This window comes from Calidris pugnax, unplaced genomic scaffold, assembly GCF_001431845.1.
Source record: "Calidris pugnax isolate Ruff unplaced genomic scaffold, ASM143184v1 scaffold53, whole genome shotgun sequence".
NCBI classification, from domain to species: Eukaryota; Metazoa; Chordata; class Aves; order Charadriiformes; family Scolopacidae; genus Calidris; species Calidris pugnax.
Window position 1 is genome coordinate 672,681 of NW_015090792.1, and position 12,477 is coordinate 685,157.

General features: G+C 43.4%; 1 protein-coding gene across 1 annotated transcript in view; it reads right to left on the minus strand.

The window, feature by feature from the left end:
* Nucleotides 1-12,477, minus strand: part of PRKG1 (protein kinase, cGMP-dependent, type I) — a 551,141-nt gene that overhangs the window by 190,754 nt on the left and 347,910 nt on the right. The window lies entirely within an intron of this gene.

Consider the following 12,477-nt stretch of genomic DNA (forward strand, 5'->3'; position numbering starts at 1 on the left):
CGTCCTTTCTATTTTCTCTACACTTTAAAATGCATATTTCTAATTACATTGCAAACTGCTGGGGCACACAGTGAGTTTGTTTTCATCAAGCTGTAGAAACTCTTTTCATCTTCTTCCAGAAATAATTAGGCTGATTTATTGGTGTCTATATGAAGCTTGGATTATTCTTCCTAATATGCATTGCCATGTATTTTTTGAAGTCACAAGTAATACGCTACTCAATTCCCACAGTTTAAGTTGCTCAGGTGATTACTGTCCTCTTTAGTTTTTGGGAATCTATGAGCTGTATTTATTGGCAAGTCACTTGTGTGTTATTTCCAGAGACAGTATATAATTGAATTTAAAATGCATTTCTGATGCTCATAAAAGCAATAAAAATGTCACCTTCTGCCTGCACATTAAAAATTCATCCCATGCAAGTAGAGGACAAATGCATAAAATGATCATTACAATGTGCAAATGTACTAGATACAGGAAAACGAGACTGGTCTCTGACTGGACATAAAAACATTTAATAGATCTATGCTAAAATGGCAATATTTATTGAACTTTTCTAAAGTTGCCGAAAAAAACCTGCTCCCATTAGTAACTTGTCTAAGTCCACTTTAGCTTGCTTCAAAAATGTGATTTGAACTATTGTGAACTAAAATGTGGACCCTGTGTGAAATTAAAATTAATTCCTGATATAAAACCCCCAAAAGATACCATTTAATGCCAGGTGATCCTATCCAGACAGTTAAATTACCTATGTGACTACTTTTCTGATGAACATATAGTGCCAAAAAGAAGATTCTTAGCATTTAAATCCATTCCCACTCAGAACAGAACTTCAACACTTATTTAAGGTTCAGAAACTCATCCCTGAGTTTGCTGTGGACATCTCTCTCCATGAAACTGGGCCAATGGAGCTGTTGTCATTTGTCTTTTCTCTTCTAAAATGCTGGCCATATGCACCTTCTAGGTTCCTATCACTCTATTTAGCTATTCTTTTTTTTTTTCAGATCTGAATTTAAATTCAAGTCGTCAAAAGATTCAAACCTCTGTGGACAAGGCATGGAAATAACATTCAGAAAAAGTAACTATTTTTCTTGTCTTGAGCCAGTCTCAACCAACTCACTGCTCTATCACAAGGCTTTTGTTTTCCCTTTTCATTTTTATCTCTCTTAGCCAAAGAAGCCACAAACTCCTCAGGGCAGTCTGCTCAACTCTTATTTTTTGCCTGCTCAGCAGGAAGTAAAATTAACAGGTAATTAAGCATATTGTGAATCAGTAACTCCTCTCAAGATTCCCAGGAGACTTCTGAAAATCGGGTCCACAAGTAGAAATTAAAATCCATCTTTTGCTCATTTGGATCATTTATCATGAGCATGAAATATTACATACGACCTCCTTTTCCCACGTCAGAACCGAGCGATTTTGGTTACTGCAGCCCTGAGGCCAAGGCCCAGTCATTCCACCCTGTTGTGTTTGGGAGCCTTGCTGAGTTGTGTTTTGAGCCTTGCTGAGTTTGCAGCCTTGCTGCATCAGCAGCACCACTGAGCATGCATGAGCTGATGAGTTTTCCTCCTCCGCTTGCCCAAATTCAAATGCAAACACCTCCAGGAACTCAGTATTAAGAATTTTCTATGCTCCATGGTGTTCTGGTGTTGATAGCTTGCTATTCCTAATTGCAGAGTAATTTAAATACAAGAGTTTGAAATTATTTAACTTAGCAGAGTATCTCAGTTCGCGTTCTAGCAGCGGGTGGATTTGCTGGAGGTGGTTTGCATCCCTGGCCTGATACTGGTCTGTACCTTCATCTACTCACTCTAAGTATTTTCTGACCAAAATCTGAAGTTTTCACTGTGAGGGTGGTGAGAGCCTGGCCCAGGTTGCCCAGAGAAGCTGTGGCTGCCCCATCCCTGGAGGGGTTCAAGGCCAGGCTGGATGGGGCTTGGAGCAACCTGCTCTGGTGGGAGGTGTCCCTGCCCAGGGCAGGGGGGTTGGAACTTGATGATCTTTACAGTTTCCTCCAACCTAATCCATTCTATGATTCGATGATTCATCTTTTAAGTATCAGAATCAAGATGCAGCTGGCACCTTCTAAAGGGGGGGAAAACCCTCTAAGCAAGAACCTTCTACTCAGATCCTCAAAGTACATGCAACAAATGCCATAATTTCAAAACCAAAACTAAACCATCATTTTAATTAAAACTCATGGACAATTGCTTAGGAAAGCCAAGAATACTTGCTTCTCCAAAAGCAATATTTGTTAAAATGAAGTCATGCAGTTTTGGCCATTCAAAACTACTCTTACAATCTACCACCGTGCGCCACATGGTTTTGCTTGGACAATCTCGAAAATACTCGCACCGCAGAAACACTGTATGGGCCAGAAGCCTGCTCTCAGCCTTTTCAGGGGAAACTGCTCTGTCTGGCACGGAAAAATGCCTTACTTGGCCAGCCAAAAAAAAACCACCTTATGGCAGTGAGAGTCTCCTGAGATCAAGGTCAAGCACTGGTGAACACCTGCACTTCTTTTGCAGAGTTTCTTCATTTGGGATCTCTTCATCGGCAGAGTTAAAATATCTGACACCACCATGGTTAGGGCTTTATCCTGAGGGCCGAGTTTAGGTCAGCACAAGAATGAGAAAAGAACTTAATCTTGAACTATCAGATACAATTCCATACTTTTTGGCTCACGAGAGGCTGAAGTTTCTCTCCAGTTTGGTGAAAGCTCCAACACTCAGTCTCACTTTCACCTCATTTGAAAGCCTCCAAATAGGAGCCTGATTCTTTGCTTTCTTCAAATGAACATAAGTTGATTTAGAGAACACTTTCAATTCAATAAAGAGGAAAACGTGCTTCATTAAAGGTTCATTGAGGTTCAAGAAGGCCAAGTGCCGGGTCCTGCCCTTGGGTCCCACCAAGGGGGCCCCTGCAGCGCTCCAGGCTGGGGGCAGAGTGGCTGGAGCTGCCTGGCAGAAAAGGACCTGGGGGTGTTGGTGGCCTGTGGGCTGAACAGGAGCCAGCAGTGTGCCCAGGTGGCCAAGAAGGCCACCAGCATCCTGGCCTGTGTCAGGAACAGCGTGGGGAGGAGGACCCGAGAGGTGATAGTCCCCCTGCCCTGGGCACTGGTGAGGCCCCACCTTGAGGGCTGTGTCCAGTTTTGGGCCCTTTCCCACAAAAAAAGACATTGAGGGGCTGGAGCGGGTCCAGAGAAGGGCAACGGAGCTGGTGAGGGGTCTGGAGCACAAGTCTCCTGAGGAGAGGCTGAGGGAGCTGGGGGTGTTCAGCCTGGAGAAAAGGAGGCTGAGGGGAGACCTTCTGGCTCTCTCCAACTCCCTGAAAGGAGGGTGTAGCCAGGGGGGGTCGGTCTCTTCTCCCAAGGAACAGGCCATGGGACAAGAGGAAATTTGGAGAGTAGGAAACATGTTGACAGGGAAAGGTTTCTGAAGCCTTGGAATGGGCTGCCCAGGGAAGTGGTTGAGGCACCATCCCTGGAGGTATTGAAAAGATGGGTTCACATAGTGCTTAGAGACATGGTTTGGTGATGGGGGGGTTTCTTTCAGTTTTGTTTTTTCCATTTTTTTTTAAATCAGAGTCAGGTTGATGGTTGGACTAGACGACCTTAAAGGTCCCTAACCAAAAGCTCACTAACCGAAATCCCCCCACCCCAGGCCCTCCCAGCTTTGCACAACTAAGTAATATGAGTAACTAATCAGAAAATGGGCACATGTCACTTAGAATTTTCACACATTGTGTGCCAGGAAGAGAGACACCACGAATTATGGGCAGGGAAGTTGAAAGTAATCAATTTACCAAACCTATAATCTTTGGGAATTTAGTGATCAAACAAGTTGATTTTACTCGGCAGGATATCACACTAAACAAGAGCTTCTGAACAGGATCTACTGTTGTAAATGCCAGTGGCTACTTTCTGTAACAATTTATTTTCTGCTAATTATATTTGCCTATCTTTAGATCAATACTTTCTATATCTTCATACTTCAGCTTGTTAAACCATTCTGAAGGGAAACAGCTATTTGTATGTAGAAGGCATATTGCCAAGTCTCAAGACAATTACAAATAATAAACGAGATACACATCTAAACAACTATTTCTAATCACATTAAAGGCCTTGTACTTAATCTTTCTTGTACTTTGCTAATACAAAACACAACAATTACCAGGTGAAAAACATGTACTCTACTCAGAGAGATGAATGAAGATGTGCTTGGAGGATGGCATACTTTTCTAACCTTCAAGCTCACCACAATGAAATCCAGAACTTACCCTGTTCAGCTTTTTCCTGTTGCAAAAGAATCTTCAGATTTGAATGTGCAAATAACCTTCTTACTCTCACATCACAATACACCACCCCTGTCACAATGGACCACAGCACTGAAACCAGCACCAACACGGTGCTTCTCTTGAAACTACAAATACTTCTGGCCCTTCAGAGTCCATTGCCGTCTGATCTGCTTGACTTCTCAGCTCCCCCATGCTCCTTCAGCTGTCTTCCCACATCAGTGGCTGCAGCCTCCATCCAAGACTCCAAAATTCACATGCCTGTATGCTGCACTGTCCATCCAAACAAGCTGTGTTTGACCATCACAAGCTAAAAATACCTCAAATACTCAAAATAGCACGGACTAGGGCTGAAAAAACAGTAAGGGCATGAGCACTCCCCTCAAAGTATTCCCCTTGGAGTGAGTTTCTCCCCTGCAAAGGCTATTGATTCATGCCAAAAGACATTGCAGAGATTTTTTTCTTGCCTTTGAAAAGCAATGTCGAATTTCATTCCTTGGGTTATTTAAAAAGAATAATAAAAACCACCACCTTCGTTGTATTTCTCATCCTATTCCAAGTTACAGGACAGAGAGAGAATCACACACAGGACTGATGCAGCATTTGGAATGATGTAAATCACAAAGAGATACAGAAAATACCCCCAGCAGCTGGCCAGATAGTGGGACAACTTTTATGAGCCATCATCATCCACCATGCTCCACAACCCATGTCCAGCCCGCGATGGTCATCTCACACTGCCCTCCCTCAGAAATCCATTGCCATCGCAGCACAGCGATAGACCCAGTGATGACAAATGAAGAGGTACTAGATAAGCAAAAGCAGTGAAAGTTAAACTCAATGATAGAAAAAGCTAATTCAGGAAATATCTGACTTAACTCCCTTTGCTCCCAGGTCTGACAATAGTCATGGGTTGGTTTGGGTACCTAGAGGGGGAGCAGAACCTGCCACTGAGCAAACACAGAGTAACAACTCCCTAAGCCACCTTCTTAAGACTTATTTCAAATATTTGTTAAAGCCTATTGTCTTCATTTGCCTGACAATTTAGCTATTGATGACCTCCCCAGCCTGTAGGCAAGCAAGAAAAATAAGCATAGTATTGCAATATCTGGGATATGAAAATGGATAAACACAAATGGATTGCATTAGTGTAACGCATTTAAGCATCATTCATCCTGAACATTTTGCAGAGATACAATCTAAATACAGAAAAGGATCTCTTTTCCTTATGAATCACTGTTATTATCCCATGAATATAACGCGATATTATCACAATATTTCACTCACACCTCTAATTGCACCCAAATAGCAAACTAGCAGCTTTTTCTACGCCAAGGCTTCATCTCTGACGCAGCATGCTTTCACGTCTCTAGCAGAAGCTACAGCGTCTTTTTGTAATGTCAAGGCCAAAATTAGATGTGCTATTCCTTGCCAAAGAGTATCAAAGGGTGGCCTCCCTGCACACTTCCCAGCAGACAGCCGAACGGAGGGCTGGAGTTTAATGAGCTATTCGTTTGGAAGCGTGCCCAGTTCTTTACTTAATTTGGCCTTTAAACTCCAATACAGTTCACAGTAAAAGACGTGCTCCCGAGTTGCGCCTTGGCATCAAGATAAATTCAAAGACCCTGTGTCCCTATTCTTCATCTCAATACAGATGTTTTGTATTCAGCAACACTGTTTATTTGTAGTCAGCAACTGCTTCCCCCAGATTACTAACAACGATTAAAATCGCCCCTTCAGAAGGATCTAGTCCAATCCATGTGTTTTATGCTCCCATATGCGTGGATTCAATTTGCAGAGGAAGTAATAATTCATTTCATTTCAAAGCTCCTAAGAGCCAGCGCATGCTATTTCATTTGCGCTTGAATAAACATAGACTTCGACACGTATTAATCCCCAAAGGATTTCCAATCAGCACAACATGATTACGTGATCTTTATTCAAACGCGTACATCTGAAGGGTTTTCTGTTTATTAAGAGTTAACTGAAGTGACAGCTAATCAGACTCTTACAGAAATCTTTGTTCTCGTTGAAATGCATTTTTTCAAAAGTTTACTAAATGGCTCAGAAAAAAAATAAAAAAATTCAGGGACAAGCGGCACATCAATTTCCATTTTTCCATCAGTCTGTTTCCCATCCACAGCTGGGTTATCTGGGCAACGTGATAATTGTCAGCCATCCATAAGGAAAGATGAAATGAAGGTTAAAGCCTTTGATATGCAAGTTTGCTTACAAAACCATATGGGTGGAGGTTTTTTTCTCCTCACTGTGATCCTCTTCAAAAGTACCAGCCAGCCTTTTCCAGCAGAGAGAAAAAACAATTCTTCATAGCCTGTCTAAATGTATTTAAGTAACAGTTACCAAATGCCTCTACTTGTGAATCTCCATTGGATCTTTCTGATTTACAAAAAATAAATGCCAATTAGATCATGCGAAGAAATAACATCTTTCTTCAACTTTTTCCATGGCCAATTTTACTGATCCCATTAGAGCAAGGTTGTGGCTGGCAGACAAAGGCGTTGCTGATATTCCTCCTACCCCAGAACCACTGATTTCTTAAAAGGACTGGCACCACCTAAGCACCACCTTACTCTCCAGGGTGTAACTCCAGTTATCCCAAGTTTCTTCTCTTCCCTTGCCGTGACAATTTAAATTCCAATGCTCTGATTCAGACCAGGCAATCTGGTTTAGATCTGTGTTTCCAAAGCATCCTTTATAACGGAGCCCAAAGCATGTTTTTAGCCAACACCACGTTACAAAGCACTACTAAAACCGGCGCCAGGAGAAGGCAGTGATGAAGGAGGCTCTTTTCATCAAGTCTAAAGCCTTTTGCAAAAATGCTTTGTCTTTACACTACAAAACCGCTCAGGAAATACTAAACGGCATCACAGCAAATTTAAACTTCAGTGAATCCTTCATAAAAAAAAGTGGCCTTCAAGTGAATGCACTGCTAACTACCTACTGACATTGTAAGTCCTGCCTGAACATTTCAAACCAAATCTCAGTGTCATCAGAAGTCTTCAGCCACCCAGACCTTGGGGGGTTTGGGAACGGTGCAAGTGTGGGCTTGGGGCTGTGAGACAGCTAGAAGGGACACAGCCAGCTGAGACACAGTTCTCAATCATCAAATAGACACTATTCGTCCTCTAAGGTCTGAAATTTTACTCGTGTTTTCATTTCCTTCCCAGACCTCAACTTTCCTTGACGCGTAGGACTCATCGCTGTAGCAGAATCTATTAGTGGCAACTTGAATTTGTCAAAGTAATGGAACAAGCCTGATAATAAAATTACTCTGTGGTTCACTCACGCATAGTTGCACACAAAGGTCTTCCCAGCAGCTTCATCAAAACCACTCCACAAGTTCTGTGAATAAAGCAAACTTCCTCCCACAGTAGCTGTATTTCAGACTTTGAAGCCTCAAAGAGCTTTCCTGCACACACTGCCATCATTTTAGGAATTTTATCACGTCTATTCAGTTCTAGACATGATAAACAAATGGATAAAACTCAAGTATATGTAAGCCCTGGTGCCACTGTAACCTCCTCGAGTGTGAAAATGTTTCCCTGGATTTCTGAATAGGAAAAAAACCACCCAACAAACCTCATAGTCCTTAAGTCAGGATGGCTACAAACAGCCACAGCTTGAGATTCCCACCAAGTCGCGGTGGTGTCACCACGGCCAGGAGGAGGAAATCCCCATGCAATGCAGCCTGCAGCTGAAATCCCATGCGGTTGCAAACCACAACCTTGAGTGTGCAGAAAACAACTGGAATCCTGCGTCCAGTTCTGGGCTCCCCAGTTCAAGAGAGACAGGGAACTGCTGGAGAGAGTCCAGCCTGGGGCAACAAAGATGATGGAGGGATTGGAGCATCTCCCTGATGAGGAAAGGCTGGGACTCTTTAGCCTGGAGAAGAGAAGGCTGAGGGGAGACCTTCTCCTTCTCTGGAGATCTTCAAGCCCCACCTGGATGTTCCTGAGTGATGTGCTCTGGGCAGCCCTGCTTTGGCAGGGGAGTTGGACTGGATGGGCTCTAGAGGAACCTTCCAACTCCAACAATTCCGTGATTCCGTGAAATATATAAAAAAGCCTGAAATATGATGCTGACCTACACAGAGGCTATTAAGAAGGTAACTGCTGTTCATTGTGATTTTGATGTCCATGAGGTCACTGTAAAAATAAGCCTGTTTAAAACACAGCAATGAAACTAATGTAAAGAAACAGCACTTAGGCTCACGTTAGCCTTTTCCACTAGCAATTAAGCAGTTGCCATGGAAATTAAGCTGATCCTGACTGACCTGTTTTTCCTGGTGGTCATCATGTGAACTATTACTTCTTACTGTGGCATTTTGCCTTGATATATATCTAAACTTGAAATAAAAAGGCTTTTAACTACTGAGGCATATACAAACCCCCCATTTGATTTTTTTTTTCCCCATCGAGGCTACTGACCACAAAAGTCCTGGCTATATTTATTTAACAGTCAATTTTTAAAGCGCAGTTCACATTTTTAGACTTTATTTGAAATACGAAGCCATAGGAAAAATGTGGCACTACTTTGAAGACAAAGGTATTTAGAGGTGCTCATTATTAGAAGAAAAAGAAATGAGATTGAAGAAGGAAGACAGCGAGGAGATGCAAAACCACTATACACCAGGTGTCTACTAGAAAGCAAAACAAAGGTGATGGGCATAATTCCAGTTAAGAATGTGGCATTTTTTTTATTTAAAAGGTCTACTCAGCGTTGGCTGAGTAATCAGCATAACCGTGCCATAATCAGCATAATCTCCTGCCACTCTTCTGGGCATGGCAGCAGGGCAGGCTTTTCCCCTCATCTTGAACCAGCATCTCTAAGCTAGCTCATGGCTCTCCCCCTGCTGCCAGATGGCACTGAATTCCATTCTGCCTACTGCCACTTGTCCAACTGCAGTGCCAAAACACAAAGAGGTGCCAACAAATCCCAGACTGGCCCATGAGATTCCTCCTGAGATCTCTCCACAACAGTATCCTCAAACATATACTTTGACATGTCCTACTCTCAAGGACAGAGATCCCCTCCACCTCTCTGGTGACCTGTCCCAACTGTATCACCTTTCCAGGATACATGAGGTATTTGCTCTCATGTCCAGCCTGAACCTCCATAACCTCAACTGCTGGCTGTTGTCCCTTGTTTTACCACTTGCCAGAACAAAGAAGAGTTTGAATCCAGACCCTTGCAACTGCCCCTGCAGAATCACAGAATCACATGGAGTTGGAAGGGACCTCTGGAGATCATCTAGTCCAACCCCACTGTCAAAGCAGGGCCACCCAGAGCAGGTCCCACAGGAACGTGTCCAGGTGGGTTTGGAATGTCTCCAGAGAAGGAAATTCCACCACCTCTCTGGGCAGCCTCTTCCAGGGCTCTGCCACCCTCAGATGTTCCTCCTCATGTTTAGATGGAGCTTCCTATGGTGAAGTTTGTGCCCATTTCCTCTTGTCTTATCCCCAGGCACCACTGAAAAAAGACCAGCCCCATCCTCCTGACACCCACCCTTTAAGCATTTATAGGCGTTCATCAGATCCCCCCTCAGTCTTCTCCAGGCTAAAAAGACCCAAGTCCCTCAGCCCTTCCTCATAAGGGAGATGCTCCAGGCCCCTCATCATCTTTGTAGCCCTCTGCTGTCCCCTGTAGTTCCCTGTCCTTCTTGAATTAGGGAGCCCAGAACTGGACGCAGTGCTCCAGCCTTCCCCGGGGCAGAGCAGAGGGGCAGGATGACCTCCACACTCTTCTTGATGCCCCCCAGGATGCCATTAGCCTTTTTGGCCATGAGGGCCCACTGCTGGCTCATGGGTATCCTGTTGTCCACCAGGACTCCCAGGTCTTTCTCCTCAGAGCTGCTCTCCAGCAGGTCACCCCCAACCTGTCCTGGTGCAGGGGGCTATTCCTCCCCAGGTCCAGCACCCTGCAATTGCCCTTGTTGAAGTTTATCAGGTTCCTCTCTGCCCAACTCTCCAGCTTGTCTATGTCTCTCTGTATGGTGGCACAGCCTTCTGGTGTGTAATGGAAGACCACTCTTAAATCTCCTCTTAGCTTGCTCTGCACCAATCTCACCAGGCTCATGTGGGGCCAAAACAACATCGCTCTAGGTGTGGCCTCTCCAGCACTGAGTAGAGGGACTAAATGCTTACCTTGACCTGCCAGCTGTGCTCTTCCTAATCTACAATTCATGATGACAATACACTACTGGATCCTGCTCAACTTGGCCCACACTGTATGGCCCAAGTCCTTTTGTCCTTTTTTAAAGATCTCTGTTCCAGCCATTGAGTCCCCGGCCCCTGCCAATGCATGGGGTTATTCCACCCCAAGAAAAAAAACCTGTATCTCATACTCCATGTTGAGTTTCTTGAGGTTGATTTGACCACCCCTGAGTTCAGCCCCTTCAGCGCCAGCTTCCAAACGACAACACTGCAGGTAACAGTGTCAAAGCCTTTCTAAAACCCAAACAAATGACATCTGCTTCTCCCCCCTCATTCTTGTAGTCATTTCATAGTGTAAGGAATCCATCACCAAGAGAGCAGAAATTTCTTTCATTATTTCTGAAATATTCCATCAACAAATTATTCAGCCCTAAAGCTGCATTTTTCATCAAATAAACGCTTTGCCAAAATGCTTCGCTTGGCATTGTGTATTTGCAGGCAAACTCTGATTTTTCATTAGAATCAAAAGACAGTTTAAATAAACAGTTTTCAAACATGAAGCCTCAGATATCCTTCTAGTAATTAGTCTGTACTCAAACTTTTCCACCAGCTGTAGAAAAAAAAGGCACTTTTTCTCGAGTTTCCCCAACATTGCACATATTTTAAGCATTTCAATTTGCACGCAGATAAGCATGGTTTCCTTGGAGCCTGTTAGTAATTCTCTAAAAGTTTTGGTTTTACCAGAGACCTCAGCTGGTTTTCCAATTGCCAACTTAAGACAGTTTTGCACAGAGAAAAAATACCAGTGAACATAACCCAAGGAGCATGACTGACCCTGGCCAGATGAGGCATACGAGCACTGGGAGGAGCATTTCTCTGCCATGGACTTTCAAGGTTAATAAAACAACAGTGATCAAAACCACTATGATTCACTTCACGTGACTGATCCAGCACCTAATGATCACTTTGGACCAAATGAGAAAAGGCAATAATTGGACTGACCGATTTCTGGAAGCTATGTTGCATACAGAATAGCTAATGAAGAACATCTTCATGGAATAAGGGTATTACTTACAGCCCAGTTTTCAATCTCTGTTGGATCTGGGTGCAAGCTGATAAGACTGTTCAATCCCACACATGTATTTCTAAAGCTGTCTCATTTGGGCAAACGAGAGCAAAATATTTATCTGTGTCATCAACATACTCAGCTTTGTTTGTAGATGAAGGTGCTTAATCAACGGTAATTGAAAATCTGTTCAATAATTTAAGGCAGGTAAAAATGCTGTTTACTCCAGCTCTTCTAACAAGCTGAGGGCTTCCATGCACAATCAAATACATTGTAGTGAAATTCAGACTTTTCTTCTTAGAAGGGTGGGGTGGGGGTGAAAGATAGAGAAGCTGAACCGCAGTGTGTAACATGTTGAGAAATGCTCAGGTTACTCACTCATTTGAAAAATAACAACAATAATAAAGATAATAATCCTCCTTTCACACAGGAGCTGATATAGATTCATATCTGAATATTAGCTGAGCAAAAGGAAGTGAAGTTTGGAAGCCTCCAACTGCATTTCTACTGGAATATGAAAAGTTCTGGAGTGGTTGCCACAGAGAAGGCCACTCTCACTTTGCCTGGTCAAAAAGCAGACTATTTTAAACCAGACACCTGGCACTGCTGGAATCCTTCTCCTGAGCATTGCTGAATGATTCCTTTGAGGACAGGAGAGTGTCAGGTGCTTTGGGAGGTATCTATTTGTAATTTGGGCATGAAAACAGACACAAAAATAGGGACTGTCTGGTGCGATAACATGCTGGATAGGTGGATAAATGCTCTTTTATGAGAAATGTCAAACACAGGGACAAGTTCTGCAGTGTCTGTGACTATCAAGTGGCTGCACACTAACCAAGGGCTCCAAAACCAGCTTTGGGGCCCATGAGGGAAGAGAGCTAAATGGATCATGGGAAATTTATCCTTGAAAAAGAAGGTTAAGAAACAGACAGGGATCTTCAAATCTAT